At 34.8% G+C, this 20,686-nt stretch overlaps 1 long non-coding RNA gene across 2 annotated transcripts in view; it reads right to left on the bottom strand.

Annotated features, from left to right (window-relative positions):
- The window catches only part of LOC135301254 (uncharacterized), a 49,641-nt gene extending 31,919 nt beyond the window's left edge, over window positions 1–17,722 (bottom strand). For both annotated transcript variants that reach the window (XR_010362989.1, XR_010362988.1), the window contains exons 1-2: window positions 17,479–17,722; window positions 7,291–7,411 (exon numbers count right to left, since the gene is read on the bottom strand). This is a non-coding gene — a long non-coding RNA (uncharacterized LOC135301254). The remainder of the gene's footprint in view (window positions 1–7,290; window positions 7,412–17,478) is intronic.
- Window positions 17,723–20,686: the final 2,964 nt, after the last annotated feature.

Genomic DNA, 20,686 nt, shown 5'->3' with positions numbered 1-20,686 from the left:
AGTCCTGAGAAACACTGATGAGAAGAAATTCAGAGAGGGGAGGGAGAGCTGGTTTATGAAGGCATTTTTTGAAACACTTGCTGTACCTTTATGCCTTTGTTTTAAAATTTAGCATTATTATGAGTGCTAAAATAATTTAGCAAGTGTGTGCAAAGCTGTCATTGGAGCTTCCTATTTCCTCTATTTTTTTAGCATTGTAATATGTTAAAAATACCAAGGTAATAAACCTTGGTTTCTCCTCTTCTTTAAGAGCAACTTTCAGTGCTCCTCTGCAAATAAGAATTCACTTACTGGAGCAGCAGCTGTCAGAGTATGTGACTGGTAGGACATGTTATCATTCCAATACAGATAATGACTATTTAACTGGTCTTTTGTCAACAATACTAAGTTTTTACATAACACATTTACAAATCAGACTTAGAGAAAACAGTGAAGACAAAATATATTTATGTTAGTCTATGAACAAAGCTGTATATAAACTTCCTCACTTGAGGCAATGTGACAAAAAGATAAATAAACAGATGCTCTGTACTGGCTGTCTGAGATATATTTTAAACCATTGCTGGGTCTATGGTGATTATTATCTCTAATGCACCAGTAAAAGGACTTTCAACTATCCTGATCAGTTCTCATTTCCTAGTCAGGTCAGATCAAAACTACATTTTTTTTATCCTGGCTCATATAAAGGCACTTATCTCTGCCATCCTTTTCACATACATCCATTTTGTATGTGAAATCAACTGGTATGTAACAGATATTATCATATACTATTTTTGATTGAATATGGCAGAGATACATATATATAAATGATAAATATATTTAATTCTACTCTTTTTATTACTTCTAACATATATTCTTATACAGTAAGCTCTGATTTGTGCTGTAATTTCTGTCACCCAAAAATCAAGACCTTGACTTATTTTATTTCTTTCTCTGTACACATTCCCATTTAAATTCCTGTTTTAAATTCAGGTTCAAGTGGAGATAAGTCATATATATTCACCGCAAAACTATTCTCATTTTCCATAAAGTTCATCTGTGAAAAACTTAGTTGTTCTCTGAAACCTGGATTTAACAGTACAAAAATAACATGACTTGACTTAAGTCACAGTAAGAGTAAGAAACTCATGTTTCTACATGACTACGAGATTGTTAAGATCCTGTACCAGACACAAAATAGCACAATGCCATTGACTTGATGAAGGAACTTGACAATTCAGGTTAGGATACATACATGACAAGTTCTTTTGATCTTAAATATTTCTTTGGATCTCTACCTTGTCTCTCCATCAGATTGTGGTATTGTTTCTGTGGTCAAGATTCATGTACGAAGTGACAGATACTAAACTTCTTCATCTCAAGAAAGTTTTCTGTTTGCGTAAATACTTTCTCAGACCAGGTCTGAGTAGCCCAGAACAGTATGAGAAGCAGTACAGCTGAATTACAAATGTCCCGATACTCAGTGTGATGAGATAGACTCCAAGAAAGTCGTAGGAGTTATATTAGAAAGTTATTTTATTCTTTAGTGTCTGTTATGTTCTGTGTTTTGTCAAAAAGGAGTTTGGTTCAGCAGAATTCTAGACCAGGCTTTGTTTCATGTTTAGGCATAATAGCTTTTAATTTTAAGGCTATTTTGTAAACATAAAAAAGATGATGCTTCCTAGGAATGTTGAAAATACAATCCTATCCATCTTCTTCAAGGAAAACCATGATAATTACATACATGAAATTAAAAAAAAAAATATATTAAAAACTGCAATTACTTTAAATAAGAAAAAGATGTGGGTTTTTTTCAAAATGTATCCCTCATCATGACATCTGTAAATCTCATGCTACCAGCAGGATGTTCCAGTTCTTCCACAACTGTGTGCTGCTGCCTGTATACTTTCCACTGTGTAGGGTATGAGGTCCTAGAGCAGGAGGGACAGGCATCAGACCTATTTCCTGTGTAATGCTATGCTCTTTCATTATAAGCAGTCTCCAGCAGAACGTCCTTCATCTTCTTTACATGGCTGAAGCACACATGAAAGTTTGTCATAAGAAAGCTTACATCAACATAGAAAAATATATAAAATTTGCATGACAAAAAAAGCTTGTGTTTTTCAGAAAGAACTCTTCAATGCAGTTCTTATTAATATAATAGATAATGATAAATATGAGTAAAGTGATACTCTTACAGAATATATTTCAAAGCACCCTGAGTTTATGATGCAGTGCACATACCTCAGCTAGATTTGATGACTTTTGCATTCCAGAAATCTTTGATTTTCCTCTCTCAATATGTCCCTAGGTTTCTGAACTTTTAAACATTTTAAGCATTTGTCTTTGGACAAAAAATTATTATTTTCTCATTAGCTGTGTAAAGAAGGACTATTTCCTTTATATCTCCTCTGTCTTTAAAGTTTTGTTCTGTCTTAAGACCTAATACAAAATTGTCCTACTGTGTGGTTAAAATGCTCTTAGTCAGAGCTGTTCAGAAGAGCTGAGATTACATTAAAGAGGTTAGTTCAAGACAAAAAAATAAAACAAATTTGAAAAAAACCCCATGGAAAATATGTCTGTATACTGCATGTTTAATCTGTAAATAATTTTTTATATTTCAAGGATGGATAAATGCTGAACAAGACACTCTTATAGTAAGACAATCTAGCTCAATTTAAATTTCTCAACTTTACCTAGCAGGTGTAATTCTGTATCATTATTCCAAAACATACTCTGAATCTGAATCAATTCCTTTATAGAAGGATGAAGACAATTGGAAAGAAGAAATATTAGTGAATTGATAGAACCATTGCAGTAATAATAATCCACTTTTTTTCCTTAAAAACCCCATCCACGTACACACTTCCTCCCCCGTCAAAGGGCTGAGCACAGAAAGAGGACTACAAACAAACAAAACAAAAAAACAAAATCAACCAAACAAAAGAAATCAAAGCAAGAAGGGGGAATTCCTGTAACAAGTGAATGAGAGAAGCTGAGCTTTCATCAGCTTTTGGAAGAATGAGAAAGAGTAGCAGTGTATGGATTCTCATTTTTGTCTCCTTTCACAGCTCCCATCCTACAACACCTTTCCTCTACTAATTTCTATAGCGGTTTCTATATTTTTCTCATGGATTTCTCATCTGATTTTTCTTTCAAAAAATCTTATTTTTAATGCCTGAAAACATATAATTTCAAAAAATAACTTATCAATGACAAAAATTAAATGTTTGGTTGTGTAATGACATCTCAAAAATACCATTTTGTGGAAAATCAACTTGTAAGATTGATCTCAGTGATTTGGTAGAATTTTCAGTGTAGAGGAATTCTGAGGATTTGAAAAATCACCAGGAACTGGCAAGAATTTAATTCACATTTATTACTTCTTATCCTTTTCATTCATTATTGATACATGAAGAATAAAGATCCCAATAAAAAAGGGACATGAACTATTGCCTCCAAAGAAAACCTTTATTAAATACATCCCATTGTTTGTGGCAGCATTTATAACAGTCTAAAGATGTCTTTGGTATGTGCTTCAGCTGGCATATTTTAATTTAATATTTATATAATTTATTTTTCTCCAGCAGTACACAGTGTGTCATACTTCAAAGATATCTAGCATGCAACCTCCTGAAGATGAAAGCTAGGACAAAATTTATCCAACATGAACTCTTTCCATAAATATACTATTTCAAATATAAGGTACATTTTTGAACTTAATTCTTTTCTTATTATTCTCACAGCTCACCCCTGATTCCTTCCTTGATATTCAATGAGTCTGAAGGCTGTTTTCCTAATCGTGGGGCTGTTGGGAGCAGTTATAAAGAAAGTGATTTCTCTGGAAACAGAAACTGTGATGTACTATGTGAAAGATTAGAATATTTTCACTTACTTCAAACGAGCCATTTTCATATATTTTCAGAATAATAGAAAGTCCTCTACTTTTTTCTCATCAGTAGTATCACTCTTAAAAATGTTCAAATACAGTTATTCCTTCTCATCCCCCTACAAGCTATTTATTACTTCTGAACCTGAGGCATTATTTACTTTATATGAACTCATTTTTCAAGTATAAAAAGATGTGTTAGCTCATGTTCAAGGAGCACATTTTCTCTAATTTTCAGGATCTACTTATACTTGAACAAGAAGTCTAGACTTTAACCACACTTAAAGGAACTTCTAGAGGTTATAATTTGCATCCTCCACCAGTATTGTTTTGCTCACTCTTTAATTCTGGCTAATTATAACCACATTTGTTAAGTCTTTGTAGCTATTTGATGAGGGAAAATCAGAAATACATGTTGCTTCACCCTGAACTCACTACCCCAGAATCAGTAATTATCATGCACATATAACAGAGTCTTTTTCTCTTTTCCCTGTATAATCACCTCATAACCCTCCTGAGACAGAAACATTACATTTCTGGAAGATTCTTGAAACAATTGCTAGCTTAGAATTTGCATTTCTAAACTAGAAATTAGACTTATGAATTTTGCAAAAGTGATTATTGAATTTTCTTACCGATGTACAATAAGATAAACATAAAAAAATGTTCCAGCCTCCCAAGGAACTCATCACACCCATTCAAGAATAAAGTCAGGATCCAAAATAGACATCTGACCATATTATCTCCAGACAGATCTTCTAAATCTCTTTTGTCAGTTTTCTAATCAGGGTTTCAAGCCATTCACTGGCACTTGCCAATGGGGAGCTACTGCCTTGCCAAACACTGCTTAGTGTGTATGTAAATAATATAATTTAAATTGCCATAGAAAGGCATAAATAGTTTTTTGCCTTTATATATCCTATCACTGGTTATGTAAAGAAGTACAAGAACAAATAATTGCATTCTGAAAATTATGCATTCTGCCTTGTGTATGTTGAGACTGTTTTCATAATTTTGTCTGCAATGTTTGGGTTAAACTATTTGTTTTCCCCTTTAACTGTGCATTTCATTTTTAGATACATTATTTTTTGTTGTAATTGATGTTTCTTTTGTCTGTTTTTCAATTTAAAAGTTTATTTTTGCATCAGTTACTTTTCATTGATTGTGAGCAGCCAGAGGCTGTGGCTTTGTTGTTCTTTTCAAAGATAAAAAATGCATTCCCAGTTTAGCAGCACAAACAGTCTTGTAAACTACTGTCATCCTACAGAAAGTTTTTCAGTACAATTACTTTACATTTACAGGAAATTATAATATTCCCTTTACCTGATTCTCAAGCAGTCATTCATTATTATACACATAGTATAATCTGATTAGTAGCGTTTTCTGTAACATGAGCAACAACACAAGATTTGCTACTCTAGTTGCCCACTGAAACCCACATTTGTATGTTCATGAATTCCCTTTTCTAGGTTTGCTTGTTGTTTTGTTTTTAGTGGTAGGGTATTTTTTGTTGTTTTGTTTTGTTTTGGGTTTTTTTCCTGTATAATCTCACAGATATTACAGTTCTGACTTCATCACTATCCACATTACTGCTGGGGCAATGCAAATTGGCAGTGATGCATACCTCTATTTCTTTCCAATGTTGACACAACCTGGATAAAAACTATTTATTTTCTTCAATTTAATTAGTTTTAGTCCTTTCAAAATTTTTATGGCTTGAGTGATCAATTTTTTCTACCAGTCTTTCTAGTGTACTTAAAGAACACAGTGTGGTTAGTTTCCCATAGTGTCTGTGTGTGCTTTCTGAAGAGAGAGTCCAGTGATGTTTTCCAAGTTGTGGTATCCTAATCTGACATCCTAATGCCTATGCATCAATTTAACTTCTTTACGTTCAAAAATTTATTTATGGTGAAAAAATGTATTAATACCTTTTCAAAGGTCACTTTCTTCAAACAGTATACCAAAACACTCAAAAAACACAGTGGCAAGACATTGTCTCTGTCTCAATGCAGAAGGAAAAATTGTGGTTAATTGTCCTGTATAATTTTTAAATATTTTTCTCAGAAGCAGTAGAACTTCCATATTGTGCAATAGTCTGCACAATATATGGATAGTCAGATCACTCCTGAAGGTGTGTGATTAATGCTCATTTACCAGAATTGCTATTTCTGTCAAGCAGTAGCTCCAGGTCATTTAAAATAATATTTCAGAAGAAATATCTGAAAAATTAAGATTACACTGCTGGAGTTCTTATAAGTATCTGCTTTCATGCCCAATACATTTAGAGTTCTCTTGCTGAACTAAATCACCAAATGTTCACTAATTCACTGTTTTGAAAACAGTTGGGACTATTGAAATTTTAGAATTTTCAGCATGCATGACTACAACCAATTGCTGATCTTTTGGTAAAAAGAGTGAGGTAAATAGTAAAAGGTTTTTGTTGTTTGGTTTTGTTTTCTGTTTTTCCAAAGAGAGAAATCATTATCTGATCAGTAGAAATACTATCAAATAATAGAAATTATTTTTTCTCATAATCACATAATTTCTTTTATGTGATTGTGAGAAAAAAAGAAATAACAGTAAGAAATAACAGCTTTAGATAAAATTTCAGCTATATTCAGTATTTCAGATATTTCTCCTTCTGTTATCAGAGCTTTTGGAAGTGTATCTATTACTTTGTGTGTCATCATTCCTAGATACAAATAAGTTCTTAGGGGCTGTGTATAGTATACCTGTCTGGAATTTCATGGCATCATTTGAAGGATTCCTAAGTCATATACTAAAATTCAACCAGTAATTCACATTGGGTCTGTGGGTCCCAGATAGTCAAACTGTTATCTCATAATCTGTCTCAAAACCAGTCAGGATAATGATTGTGAAATAAAACCTGAGTGTACCATTGCGTGTGGTTTAGACAGATTTTGAAACAGAATTTACTTCGACAGGACATAGTGTTTTTAGCTTGTATCAATGGAACTAACTTAAGATACTTTGTTGCTCTTTTTGGGAATTAGACTTTGAACTGACATTTGCTTTGTCATAGCAAAGCAAAAGGTTATATTCTAGACACAGAAAAAAAACCCCTTTTTTTTTCTGATGCAATCTACTGTAATTTTTTTGTGTAATCTACTATTATAACTCAAATTTCACTTTGCAGTGAAATTTGGAGCCATCTCTTAGACTAAAATCTCCGGAGAAAATTGATAGAAGCAAGATTCTAAACTTTTTGTTTTGTTTTGGTTCGGTTTGGTTTTTTGTTTGTTTGTTTGTGGTTTTTTGTTTGTTTTGTTTTGTTGCTTTTGTATTGAACTAACAAACCCCCCCCCCCAAAAAAAAAAAAAAAAAAAAAACAAAAAAAACAAAAAACCAAAGAACTAGACATATAATGGACAGACAAGTGATCATGGAGCCCAGAGACATACCAATGTTTAGTGACGACCACTAATAGGAAGAACTGCCGACTCTGTTATAGGAAGAGACAACCTTATGGTAAGACTTCATACACTATTGTCACGAAACTGTCACCAAAATCGAGTCAGGAACCTGTAGAGTGAATAAAGCAAAGGAAGATGTCTAAGGACGAATATGACAATTCTCAGAGCAAAAGCAGGGCAAAATAATACAATTAAAATTTTTGACCTGAAGAAAAGAAGGAATAGGGTTTAATACCTAAATTATGTTTTCTGGATACTATAAGAACAAAAATTCTCTGTTGTAAGATCTTTCAATGCTTTAAATTCTTGTATATGCATACTTTATATCTTTGCTTTCCATTTATTAAATCTCTGGAGGTTTATCACATTTTTCAGCTGTAGCAGGAGTTCTTGAAAATGTGTCATTTCCCAAGGAGACATCCTAATGTGATGAAGAGAAAAAAAAATCTCAAGTACAGATTTCAAACCTCTTTTGTGTTTTGGACCATGGAGAATATTATTTGCCATCATAAGTTTTGTATTGATCAATGGTTATAGGATGACAAATGACTCTCAAAGCGCAGTAATTCAGCCTTCCTTTGTTTAAACACTCTGGTGTACATTCCTATAATGTTTTTCTCAAGGCAACCCTGAGGCAGCCTTCAGGGTATGTTTTCAATACTGCAAGGCTGCACATGTGGCTTCAGAAGGAGTCAGCAACTCACTGAACCTTGTCCAGCTGTCACTAGCTTGTTGTCATAGTTTCAGCATTATACACAGGCACTATTTTAATGATGATAGTTGAGATGTACCAAGACCTAGCTAGCAAGACATCCTTAGAAAAGACTTCATTACCCATTTTTTTCAAAATGTTTGTAATGATTTAGCTGGAAATATCACCCAGTTTAAACTACAGTAGGTGGTATTTCAGCCAAAAATATACTGTTAAATGTTGATTGCATGTGATTTGGGCAGGCCTTTTGGTAAATCTCCATATATGAGGACCAAATGAAGGTTAAGAACATTAATTTGTAAGAGAAAGCAGACTGACACACAGTTCTTTTCTTGGCTGATAAATTATTTTCCAGTGAATCCCCATTTCCTTTTAGCAGATCAGTTATTTTTCTGCTATAGGTTTCAAGCAGTTTGTTTGGATTATTTTCTGGGTCACTGACAATCCTTGTCACAGAGCATTAATTCCTCTGCGTGTCTTCATGAATGAAATATGCTAAATTATAGAATAGCACAGGAACAGTAGAGAGAAATTAGCAAATTTTACTAATTCTTATTTAAAGAGATATTTCTGCAAGAATGACTGAAAACTTCAGAACCACAAATTTTTTGGCCAAGTTTTAGCTAAATAGTCATAACCAATAACAGTCACAGCAATTTAGTTTTCAGTTGAGAGAAGAAATGCATTACTTATTTTCTCTCTCTATTATCACTTCCCTTTTTTATTTTTTTCTTAAGTCACCTTTAATGCTGGTTTCATTTAAAAACTAAAACAGGGGAAAATTGAGGTAAAATACTTACAATTTAATAACAATCAAACAGGTATACTTTGCTTTTGTTTGTAATATTTGAACAGCTTTTATGGATTAGAGAATACTTTAACTGATTAGAAAGCTTCAAGTGACAGTGATTGTGTCTAGCTGAATGAAGCATTAAAGAATGATTCAAAGAAAATTGTGTCTCTAAAGACTTTTAGCTCTCTGTAATAGTCTAAATTAAATGACACAAGAAGTTTTCATATTCTTCCACATTATTCATGGTTGTATTTTTTTAATTATTTATTCAAAGAAAGCAGATTTTCTGCTTTTTTAAAAATTACGAAGGGAACTAAGTTTACTGTCTATCCTGTTTGAAATGCAGGGAAGAAACTTCTAAATGGAATAGCCAATGGCTGCAGTAGCGTCATAGTGAAATTCAGTGTAATAATAATAACATTTTTTAAGATTCCTTTGAGGAGGAGGATGAGTAATAAAACCATTTAAAACACTTTTGTCATTTTGCTGGAATAATAAGTAATTCTAAAACATCTTTTGCTAATGTGAGTGATACCTTAGGCCATCTAGCACAATACAAAGATGCACAAATTTACCAAAGAAACAACTTCAGTCAGCATGAAGAGGAACATGAAACCAAATCTGACTTTGCATATACTTTATTGCCTAGTAAAGTCTAGCAAGACAGCACTTCATTCTCTTGAGCAATACCTTTCACAATACTAATCTTTCATGCATGTGTAGGGGTCCTCACTGCATTTACAGGGGCCATCAGAGCTTCATATATTTATATCTACCTTTCACTCTTGAGCCCTAATGATTTAATATAAAGTACTGAAACTGATCTTGTGACAGATCCTTACAGTCTGTGTTCAATGCTGTAAGAGGAGGTAAAAAAAGTTAAATAATACTATGAATTCACCTACAGACAAATCTAATTGATGACTGCATCATGAACACTAGCAAACAGAAAACAAGATATTTACTAGAAAAAAAAATGTCCTGGCACTACTAAATGTACACTTTAGAGTAACAAGAACATCACTGTACAGATGCCATGCTTTGCTGATTTGTGATTCACAACAACACATACACATTTTTCAAGTAAATGATTAACTAGCTAAGACTGACAATGCAGGAAGCTCGGCTATTGTATGTACACTGTGGAAGTGAAATTCTTTGGAATGCAAGTCATTAGTACTTTGCTAATAAGGCAATACATAGGATGCCTCAGTTCTTCAAGACACGCCTATATTAATGTAAAATAGGAATATGTAGATTAAAAATTAGGTAAGGCATCAAAAGATATGTATGTTACTGATAATGACCGATATTGGAGTATATGAATTAAATGAATGAAGTAAAGAAATTATTAAAATACATGCACGATACCTTTAATGAAACTTATCACCACACACTGAGGAGTTAGTTCATGGTACAGTGAATCATTGACCTGAGCAGGTGATGCCTGCGCTGCAGTGTGCTTCACTAATGTCACTGTGCCATCACACCTGTGCTGTCCAGTGCTGTGCTGTGCTGTGTGCATCCCCTGGCTGCAGGAGAACCTCAGCAGTGCTGTGTGTACCCCCCTGGCTGTAAGAGAACCTCAGCAGTGCTGTGTGCATCCCCTGGCTGCAGGAGAACCTCAGCAGTGCTGTGTGTATCCATCCCTGTGGCTGCAGAAGAACCTCAGCAGTGCTGTGTGCATCCTCTGGCTGCAGGAGAACTGCAGCCCACCCAGGGTAACACAGAAGCCTGGAGGCAGCTCCCACTCAGCACGGCCAACTGCACTGACCGCATGACCTTCCCTTTAAAAGCGTAAAATGTTGCCACAAACTCTCACATGATCATCTTTTCTACTTCTTTTCCATGGGTAAGATCTGCAACATTCTCAACACCTTAAATAAAGGCCCATTCAATATCCCCAAAATAAGGCTTTCCAGCATCTGAGGAGTATAATACTGTATTATCCTCTCTCTCTTTATAACTTCAACTATAGCTGATAACAGTGGCTATAAAGTATGACAACTGTTAATTTTAGTGTTAACAAAGTTAAGAAATGGCATTCTAAACCATACTTTATGGAATACAAATGTCTTTCTTACAGGAATCACAATGAACCAGCACCTTGTGGTACAGAAAGTCCTCATAGATGAAAACAACCAGTAGCAAATGAAAGATAATTTTTAGACATATAGAGAGAGAACAATGTGTTGGATTTTGGAGACTTGAATAAAAAACTTAAGTGGTTTGTTTTGGTTTCTATTTTTCTTTCATCTGTGATAAAGATAGATGGATTAATTCCTATTTGATGAAAGAAATAAACTGAGTACTGACTATTAACTGGCCTGCAGGCACACTGCAATTCACCAAAAAGAGAAACATAAAAATCCAGATCCCATGAAAAAATAAGTCAATTTACTCAATCATGTAAAAATATAAGTGTTTAAGTCATGGACAAAGGGATTTTATATTGCATAAAAAAATGGATAGGTAAAAACAACTTATGTATGATGTGGGGATGTACTGCTAGAGTGTGGACACATGGAAAGAAGTAGGCAAGTGCTCTGTGAAGTGCTGTGATTATTGTTTTCTGAATTTTTATTTCAAATTCAAAATCATTATGTAAATAGCATTGCATTTCATACCTTTTAATTTCATTGGCATTCAGAAGATCATAGCTGTACTTCAAAGGAGTAAAATGTATGTATCAACAAACATTAGTTCTCACTCAAAATATGATTAAGCTAATTAAAATCAAGTAGTTCCTGTAACCAAGAACTTAGCAGGATTCACAGAATGGTTTGGATATATAATGGATATGAAGAGTGTCCTCAGGTCTTTATAATAGGAAATTAGAGCAATGGAATAGGAAAATGGAAAGAGACACAGAGAAAAGAAAATTATTTCCTTCCATAATAATTTAAACAAAATTTTAGAGATCCTTAATGACAATTCTCAAGATGATTGGCCAGAAAAATTATTCCCTAGGTAATAAATTATTGGAAGATAATACTAATTTCAGCACAGATTAAGTGACAAATATAGTATTATTATCTATGATCAAACTACATGTCATAAAAAGTTAAATTGGCAGCATAAAACTAGAAAGAGAATTAGAGCAATCACAGTCAAATATATGTCAGTAGCAGAATACTTCATTATGTGTTTTGTGGGCAAATGCAGATATCCAGCACATAATCCCAAAATGAATCACGGGCCAGATGAGAATTTGATTCCAACAAACCAGAAGTAAATCACTTTTGGGAAAGTAATTGAGACAAAGGGTGATTCTGTCAGAAAAAGAGCAATGCTGATGAAGAACCTAGAGCACCTTGAACCAACATTTAATCAGGATCATATTTTTTTCTCCTTCTGTTGTAATTTCAAGGAATTCACTCAGCCTCTTCTGGCTTGGAGAAGAAATCTTCAGTGTAGGCACAGATTTCTTGTAGTTAACTCCAATTTGGTGTGACTTTCTTCTTCTATTCTTAGCATACTTATATTGCTGCAATACATCAAAGACCTTAACTGAAGAAATAACTTGAAATAAGAATAAGAAGTTTTCAGCTGTCTAAATATAGACAGTGAATGCTCTTTTAGGTTCTGTTGAATAATTTGCCAGTGCTGCAGCTGCAGCTTCAGATGGCACAGGTCCCTCATGAAGACCATTTTGCATCTGCTGGAAGACATCACATGATAGCCTAGACCATTTGGAAATGGCAGACTCATGTACAGACAAGTCAACTCCTTTATGTCTGATTTGTATGTCTAGGAAATCCCTAAGTTGACAAAACAATTGCAAAAATAAAACTTTTTTTAAAATTTTTTTAATGGTTTATAGAGCATGAGTATTTTGTTACTAATGAATCATTTTGTTCAGCACTGCTGAAATAACTAATACAAGCATGAAACAGCAAAAAAATGAGGTGGAGTAATTTTTTCCTTTCTTTGTTTTGTTATGATGCAGAACCTGCAGCATCTTCAAACAATCTGCTTTCCCACTTACTATTAAAAAATGAAAAATGATTCAGTGTTCAGCAAAGATTATTGAGATACTAACCACAAAGTCAAATCAACTGTGGAAAGAATTCATACATATATAATGGGGTTAAAATCCTCAAGTGCTGTGGCCTAACAAATTTATTTCACTTCTTGATGTCAGAAAACAGTCCCTGTAGAACCCTTGTGTGTGTCAGAGAGAAAGCAAAGTAGAGACACTGCTTAAGTGACAGGAAAATAAAGCAAGTGAAAAGACAAGTGAAGGAGGAAAGTAAAGGTGAGGTCACATATTACTCTGTTGGTTTTTTTTCTCAGAGGACACTAGCTAGTTCTTGCATAGCAAGGGAAGGATACTGGATGAAGGGAACAAGGATGACTTGAAGGAAAAAAAGTATTGAAATAAAAGCTAGGGTTAAAATGACAGGAATTCATTGGAGGAAATTAAGTGGGTCATGGGCATTCTGGTATATATTTCTAAGGGGTAGAGACCGAAGTGTTAGCATGTGGGTAAATTCTGAAGTAAGAGAGTGGGACAAAGAACCAAGGATACAGAAGAATAAAAGCCAGGAGTCAGTTATTTGTAATAGACGGTAGAACTTTCTAATTTGTTTGCAGACAGTATGCTTTATGGAACTGCTCCACTCTGATGTGAGTGGGAGGTCACTTTTTTCCCAGAAAAGGAATGTGAGTGGTCAGCTCTGGGAAAACTCAGAAGCAACCAGTAAGAGGAGCAGCAAGAAAGGACAATGCTGCATAGGTGAAGAGACTGAAGCATTCTGGGTATATTTATTTATTGTTTTTTAAATACAGGCAAAGAGGTAAAGTCCTAGATAAATTGAAGTCCCATCATACTATATCACGTGAGGAAAGAGAAAAGGCATCAAGAACAATGCTGAAAAGACTGAGCAGACACATAATTAATGCATATAAATTAGAAGTCCACTGAAAGTGCTGACAGATCAGCATTTGATTTTGAAGGAAGATGAAGGAAAAAGCAGTGACAGCTTGGTGCTGCAGTGGTTCTGCACTGATTAAGTACTTAGTGAAGGGTTAAGTACGTAAAGCTCCCTAAGAACTTCAGTCTGGGTTAAGTGCACTCAGCATGTGGCTCAGTGAACATTAAAGAGCGAAAAAACCTTGTTACTGAGGCTATGGCAGATTGCATTCTGCAAACTTGTTAATATACTGCACTAAGAATGAAGTTTTTAAATTAATTGCAAAAATAAGTTGGTTTGTGTATTAAATTTGTTCTTTGTATCTTTCTGCATGTATAATCTGAAATTTCACAGTCAAATAGAGTATTATTATTTATCTATGAAGATATGAAGACTAAAATTGAAAATTGTGGCCAGAAAATATTTTGTTTCACAAACTCTTCTGAGTACCCAAAGATACGGCCACAGAAAGCACTTTTACATCATCATGTTTAAATTCTTTACATATTATCACAGACGTGTCAAAGCTCTGGATATTTATTATAATACCAATTATTTTAGTTTGTCTAAAAATGCAGATTTTTAATTGTCATGTTCCATTGAATATGTGTATTTAATTACAGCCACATTCCACACTGAAATACATAAAATGTCTTTGATAAGAAATTATGATATTTTTATTTAATATGAAAGTACAATGCCATATTAGTTTAATATTCTTCAATGTTCTTTAAATATAATAACCTTGCCATAATACCTCTTGTGCTTTGATTACCACTCATTGGCTGAAGAACTTAGTAATTAGCCTTGAGGTGAAATCTCTCAATTTGACTGACCTACCAGATTTTGAAAAAAATGCAGATTATCATGGTCAGGGGAAAAAAAAAAAAAAGTTGCTACTGCAATACAATTATAGATACCTTTATAATTTGGTTGTTATGCAAAGCTGTATTGGGTTTACATGTCAAAAGGTTTTTTAGAGTGGGCTGCAGCTGTGACCTCTGTGAGAAGAGGTCACTGCTGCCTCCATGACAGTTCCAAAATGGACCTGCTGCTGCAGAAATCTGAGCCCATCAGCCAAGCTGGTGCTCCTCTATAGAAACATATTTAGGAAAGGGTAAAAAACACAACACAATCCAAACACAGTCCCGAAAAAAGGTCTGAGAAAAATGTAAGATAAACAGCCCTGCAGACAACAAGGTCAGTGAAGGAGGGCAGGGAGGTGGCCCAGGTGCTGGAGAGATTTCCCTACAGCCAATGGAGAAGACACTGCTGAGAAGCTTGGCAGCCCCACCCACTGGAAGATATCCTCTCTGCAGTTTGTGGAGGATTAGGGGCTGAGCCAAGGAATGAGGGAGGGTTGAAGACTAGTGTTTTTAGTTCTGTCTGTTTTTTTCACCATCTTACTCTATTTTTAGTGGGAAATATACTAAATTAATTTCCGCAAGACAGCCTCTTTTGGTTGTGATCGTAATTGGTGAAAAACCTCCTTGTGTTTATCTCAGTCTAAAAGCTTTATAATCTTATTTTTTTCCCCTTTTCCTGTTGAGAGAGTGTCTTGTTTGTTGTCTGGTAGCCACTCAATGATATCCCATTGCACTAGCTCTTTATCATTTAATAAAAACCAGCCATACAACCACGAAAAATATGAATCACATAGACACTTTTTAAAAATTATTATTATGTTCTATTATATTCAATGTGCAAAAGCACAGACATTTACCAGAAACACTAAGGTGTAGTTAATGCAATGTTTAAAAAACCAGGTTTGATCAGAGCATAACAAGAACTTGGAACCTCAAGCAGAGGGAAATTTTTTCACCAAATTCTGAAAACAGAATCACAAATTCCTTGAATGATAGAGGAGCAAATTTAGGGGGTTCCTCGCACTACAAATGCATACAATAAAAATTGCATTACTTACCTCTTGTGTGCTACTTAATAACATGTCAAGACAATGGAAAAGAATCAGAATTAATTTCCAATATCAGATTGTGTTTTTCACCATTAATCAATAACTGATTACATTTTCTTCAGTCTTCTAGAATCTCATATTAGAAGTCAGATATAAGTCACTTTCTCACTTCACTGTGAGATAATTTCTGTCAGAAAGACTATTCTTATAAAGTTTTTTGTGATATCAAAAATATATATTTGCCTTGCTTCCATCACACCATTCTTTTTATATGTAATTCTTCTGTTGATTTGGTGTGAGTACCTTATAGTCATTAACATTTGATTATTTGAATTATCTTATTTTATTTCTCAGACCATTCTTCTAGTCCCTTCCTAGTATTTATTCTCCTATTTAAACTGTCTTCAATCTGTCCTTATCTTTCCAGAGGTTTAAGTATGTCTGTTTACAGAAAATTCAGAGTTAACACCTTATTCATTAGAATACATTGTCATGTCTCACCTTCAAGCCCCATTGGAATATTGTCTTTAATTTTCTATCACCTTAATCTCAAGCTTGACTTAGCACTGCTACCTCCCTTGTTTCCCTCATCTTCTAAACACAGAATTTACAGATGTTTATAGTTTTATCTTATTCCACTCACATTAATTTTAAACTTTAACTATTGTTTTCATAAATTTAGTGTTTATTCTTTCCTCCAGATCAATAAGAAAAGTATGATATTACTCTGATAAAATGACTGACTTTCCAGACAAAAGAAATGTAGCAGATCCACTTCAAGGATTCAGTGAAGAGGCTGATATGGTTCATTCAATTTGCAATAGAGTTTAATAAAAAGCTTAACAGAACTGCTAAAGAAAAGCTAAAAAACCACCTAAACAAAAAAACAACAACTATTTCTTAAGGGAGTTCTCTGATGTTTGTTCTTGGGACCAATTTTATTTAATAGTTTCATTAACAGTTTTGAAAGAAAATAGCGAAAAGATATAGTGATATTTTCAGATAACTATACATGTAAAACATTGTACAGAGAAAAGTCTTAATATCATAAAGGGACAACTGGATGATACTCAGGGCAAAATTAATAGAAAAGCTATGAAATTTAATAGGTAATCATGCAAAGTGATGCAGTTAGGGACCTAAAGAGCTATTTTTAGTTTGATATAAATGGGATTAATTGACTTTAAAATAGTAAATGAAGGAAAGATGCAGGTTTTTTTCCTGGATTCTAATAATTCTTTTGATACTGAAGCTCACAGTATTCTTCTGGAAAAGTGTAACTGTGGGATGAGCAACTTCCTGTTGTTTTGGGTGGAGAACTGGCTGAAAGGCAGGGATCAAAGTGTTGTAGTGAAGGGGGCTACATCTGGCTCATGAATGATCACTAAAGGTGCTCCTCGGGATTCAATTCTAGGGCCAGTTTTTTTCCAATGTATTTATTAATGTATTGGATGCAATAGTTGAATTCATCATTATCAGTTTTGCTGATGATACCAAAATGGGAGGTACTGCTGGTTGTCTTAAAGGACAGAAGGCCTTGAGGAGGGCTCTAGCTGGACTGGAACATTGGTTATGATAAAATTTAACAAGTCAAAATACTGGATTCTTCATGTGGGACAGAATAATACTGGACATAAGTATAAACCGGGAGAGGAGTGGATGGAGAGTAGCCCTGCAGAAAGGCATGTGGGGTGCTGGCTGGCAGCAGCTCAATATTAGTTGACAGTGTGCCCTGGCACTCCCAGTCTGGAGTCATGACCACTCACAACCACAAAGAGTCATAACCAGCCACTAAAAAGAGGTGTTTATCCTGCTATATTTAGCACTGCTTTGGGCTCACCTTGAATCATGCATGTTTTTCTGAACCACACAATTTAGGAAGGGTTTGAAGGTGCTTGAATGAGTCCAGAAAAGGGCAACAGAGCTGGTGAAAAGGCTGGAAAGGGCTTAGTCTCCTAAAAGGAGCACCAAGGACCTTGGAAGGAAGATGAGGGGTGAGCTTGTTGCTCTCTGCAGGTTTCTGAGAAGGGGAAATGGAGAAAGAGCTTCTGACCTTTTCTTCCTGGAATCCAGTTGTGTCTGGAAATAGCCTTGCTGAAAGGAATGTGGGGATCATGGCAACAAAAACAACGTAAGTCAGTAGGATGTCACTGCAGTAATAAATGCAAGTCACATCCTCAGCTGCATCTTCAGGAGCATTACTAAGAGAAGTAGAACCATGATCATCCCACTTTTCAGTGCTTGTCAGGTCTAACCCCAAATATTTTGTCTAGTTCTGGTCCCCACAATTCCAAAAAGATGTAGACCCGCTGGACCTGGTCCAGGGTAGGGCCACAATTATGATCAAAGGGCTGAATACCCTGCCATATGAGGAACAAATAAATGAGTTAGCTCTTTTCTCCCGGAGAGAAGACCTTGATGGACCTCCTCACAGTATTCAAATACTTAAAGGGTGCCTACAAAGAGAAATTCTCTCTTCAAAAGGAGACACATGGAGAAAGATCAATCAGTGCATACAAGTTGCAGCAGGAGAAGTTTTATCTTGCTATAAGAAACAAATTTTACACCATGAGATCAATCATTCACTAGAACAACTTATCCAGAGTTGTGGTGGAGTTCCCATCACTGGAGGTTTTAAAAAAGCAATGGGACGTGGTGCTAGATAATCTCATCTGGGTTTCCTCTACTATGAAATATTGGAGCAGATGATATTTTAATTTCCCTTCCTACCTGGGCTTGTTAGGATGCTGTGATCCCTAATCTTTAATTCCTAGATAATGATTGAATCTTATTCACACTGCATAGCTATACATCAGTTTCCTTGTGTAGAGAGTGAATATAAATTCATTGAAATAAATGAAAATATTCAGTTGATTCTGCAAGTTTTAAAGGTTCTAGACTGTAAATCAAACATTTATAGTTTTTTTCTGTTTGATATATATTCACCACCTTAAATTTAGATGCCTACATTAATCCAGCCTTTAAGAATTCAGTGTGACAAAGGCAATATCTCCAGTGTTTGATTCATCAGGCTACCTCTGTACAGCTTTCACGGAGCGAGTTGTTCTTTTTGAGGAATCTATTCTTGTTTCTTAATTTGGATTGCTTCAGTGTAAGCTTACATGTTGAACTAATCAGGATATAGCATTTACAAAGCAAAAGAATTGTTAAATATGCACCCTGGCTTGGATCACTTTGAAGAATTATGACTGACTTTGCTGATGGCAATGGACAATACCGGAAAATTGGCTTTATAATGGAAAGCTTTAGATATTGAAGGATGCAAGAATAAAATACCTTATCACATCAGCTTAAAGAATTATTTACACTGACTGCATGTTTTCTTTTTGTAATTACAATATCTTAATTTTTCTTTATGCGGTTTCCTTCTTGATCTCTTTGTGTCTCTGTACCTTGGTGTCCTAGTTTTTTTACATTTATTGTGCTCCAGTCTGACTCCAGAAGTTATTTAGAGTCAGAGAAAAATCAATTTCTCAATTTACTTATATCCACCTCACAAGTTGTCTCCTGTCATCCAAATGTATAAACCAGGAAGTCTGCTCACAGAACAGAAGTATTTTTTACTTTCTGTCTGATTCAGTCTGAACAGTATCTCCATTAAAATGACAAATTAATGCACACACAGCTTACCAGCAGCTTTATGCAGTTAACTTTTTACACAGTCACAATATTATGTATTTAATTAATCAAATTATTTATTCATGTATGACTCTTGTTCATTTGCATGAGATATTTAGTATTATTTAATCAACTTGGGAGTCTTCTTATCAAAGAACCAGAGAATGGCCTGAGTTGAAAGGGATCTTAAATATCATCTAGTTTCAACTCCCTTGCCATGGGCAGAGGCATCTTCCACTAGACCAGATTGCTCATAGCTCCATCCAGCCTGGCCTTGAGCACTTCTAGGCATGGGGCATCCACTGTTTCTCTGGCCAGCTGTTGCAGTGCCTCATCCCCCTGCATTAAATAATTTCTTCCTGGTAAATCTAAACCTGCCTTCTTTCCATTTGAAGCCATTCCTCCTTGTCCTGTCACTACATGCTCTTGTACAAAGTTCTGCTCCATCTTTCTTGTAGGTCCTCTTCTGGTACTGGAAGGTCACAATTAGGTGACCCCGAAGCTGCCTTTTTTCAGGCTGAACAATGCCAATTCTCTTAGGCTTCCCTCAGATGAGAGGTTCTCCATCCCTCTAGTCATCTTGTTGACCCTCCTGTGAACCTGGTCCAAGAAGTTGATGTCTTTCCTGTACTGGGGACCCCAGAGCCAAATGCAGCACTCCAAGAGGGGTCTCATCAGAGCTTCCTGTGTATCATATGTCTGTGTATTTATTTAACTCATGTAACCCATTGTAATCATGGTCAAATAAAGGTAGAAGGAAAAACCCAAAAACTCTGTCACTTCAAATGCTTTGTTATGCTCTTATAGATAAAAATCAAAACCAATATCAAAGTTCAATAAATGGTAACTCACACAAAAAGAAAATTCAACTTGTCATGAACATTTTCTGTGATAATAGGATATTTGTAATTGATATGAGATTTCTCAATAAACTATAAATGAAATTAGAAGTTTACTCCCTCTTTATTAATAGAAAGGGACCAAAAGACTCTATAAATGAAATTGTCAGCTTGCTTGACTACGGTACAGTAAAAAAGGACTTACATGTAAAAATTATTTACTTTTTTCCTGATAAGTGTGTGCAGGTTAAGGTGACTGACTTAATGGTGGGAATGCAATCAGGGAACAGTTATGTCATTTGGATTTGCCTCTTGGTAAAGCCACTGCGAAAAATGTGATTTTACAGTGACTTAGTCAAATATATTTTCTGCAGTTTGCAGAATTTACAGTGCCATATGCTTCTAAGTAGCATGAAAAAAAGAGACAATTTGCAAGGAGTGAAAATTCTGCACTTCTGTCACCAGCAAAGGGGAGAGTTCAGGGGAGAGAATATGGCATAAAAGATCACGATATTGCAGTGCAAAGTAGACACTATCCAAATGTGATCCTTACTTATGCAAAATGTTATT

Source organism: Passer domesticus, chromosome 5, assembly GCF_036417665.1.
Source record: "Passer domesticus isolate bPasDom1 chromosome 5, bPasDom1.hap1, whole genome shotgun sequence".
Lineage (NCBI taxonomy): Eukaryota > Metazoa > Chordata > Aves > Passeriformes > Passeridae > Passer > Passer domesticus.
Note: the sequence above shows the minus strand (reverse complement) of the source record. Positions and strands in the feature narration are given on the sequence as shown.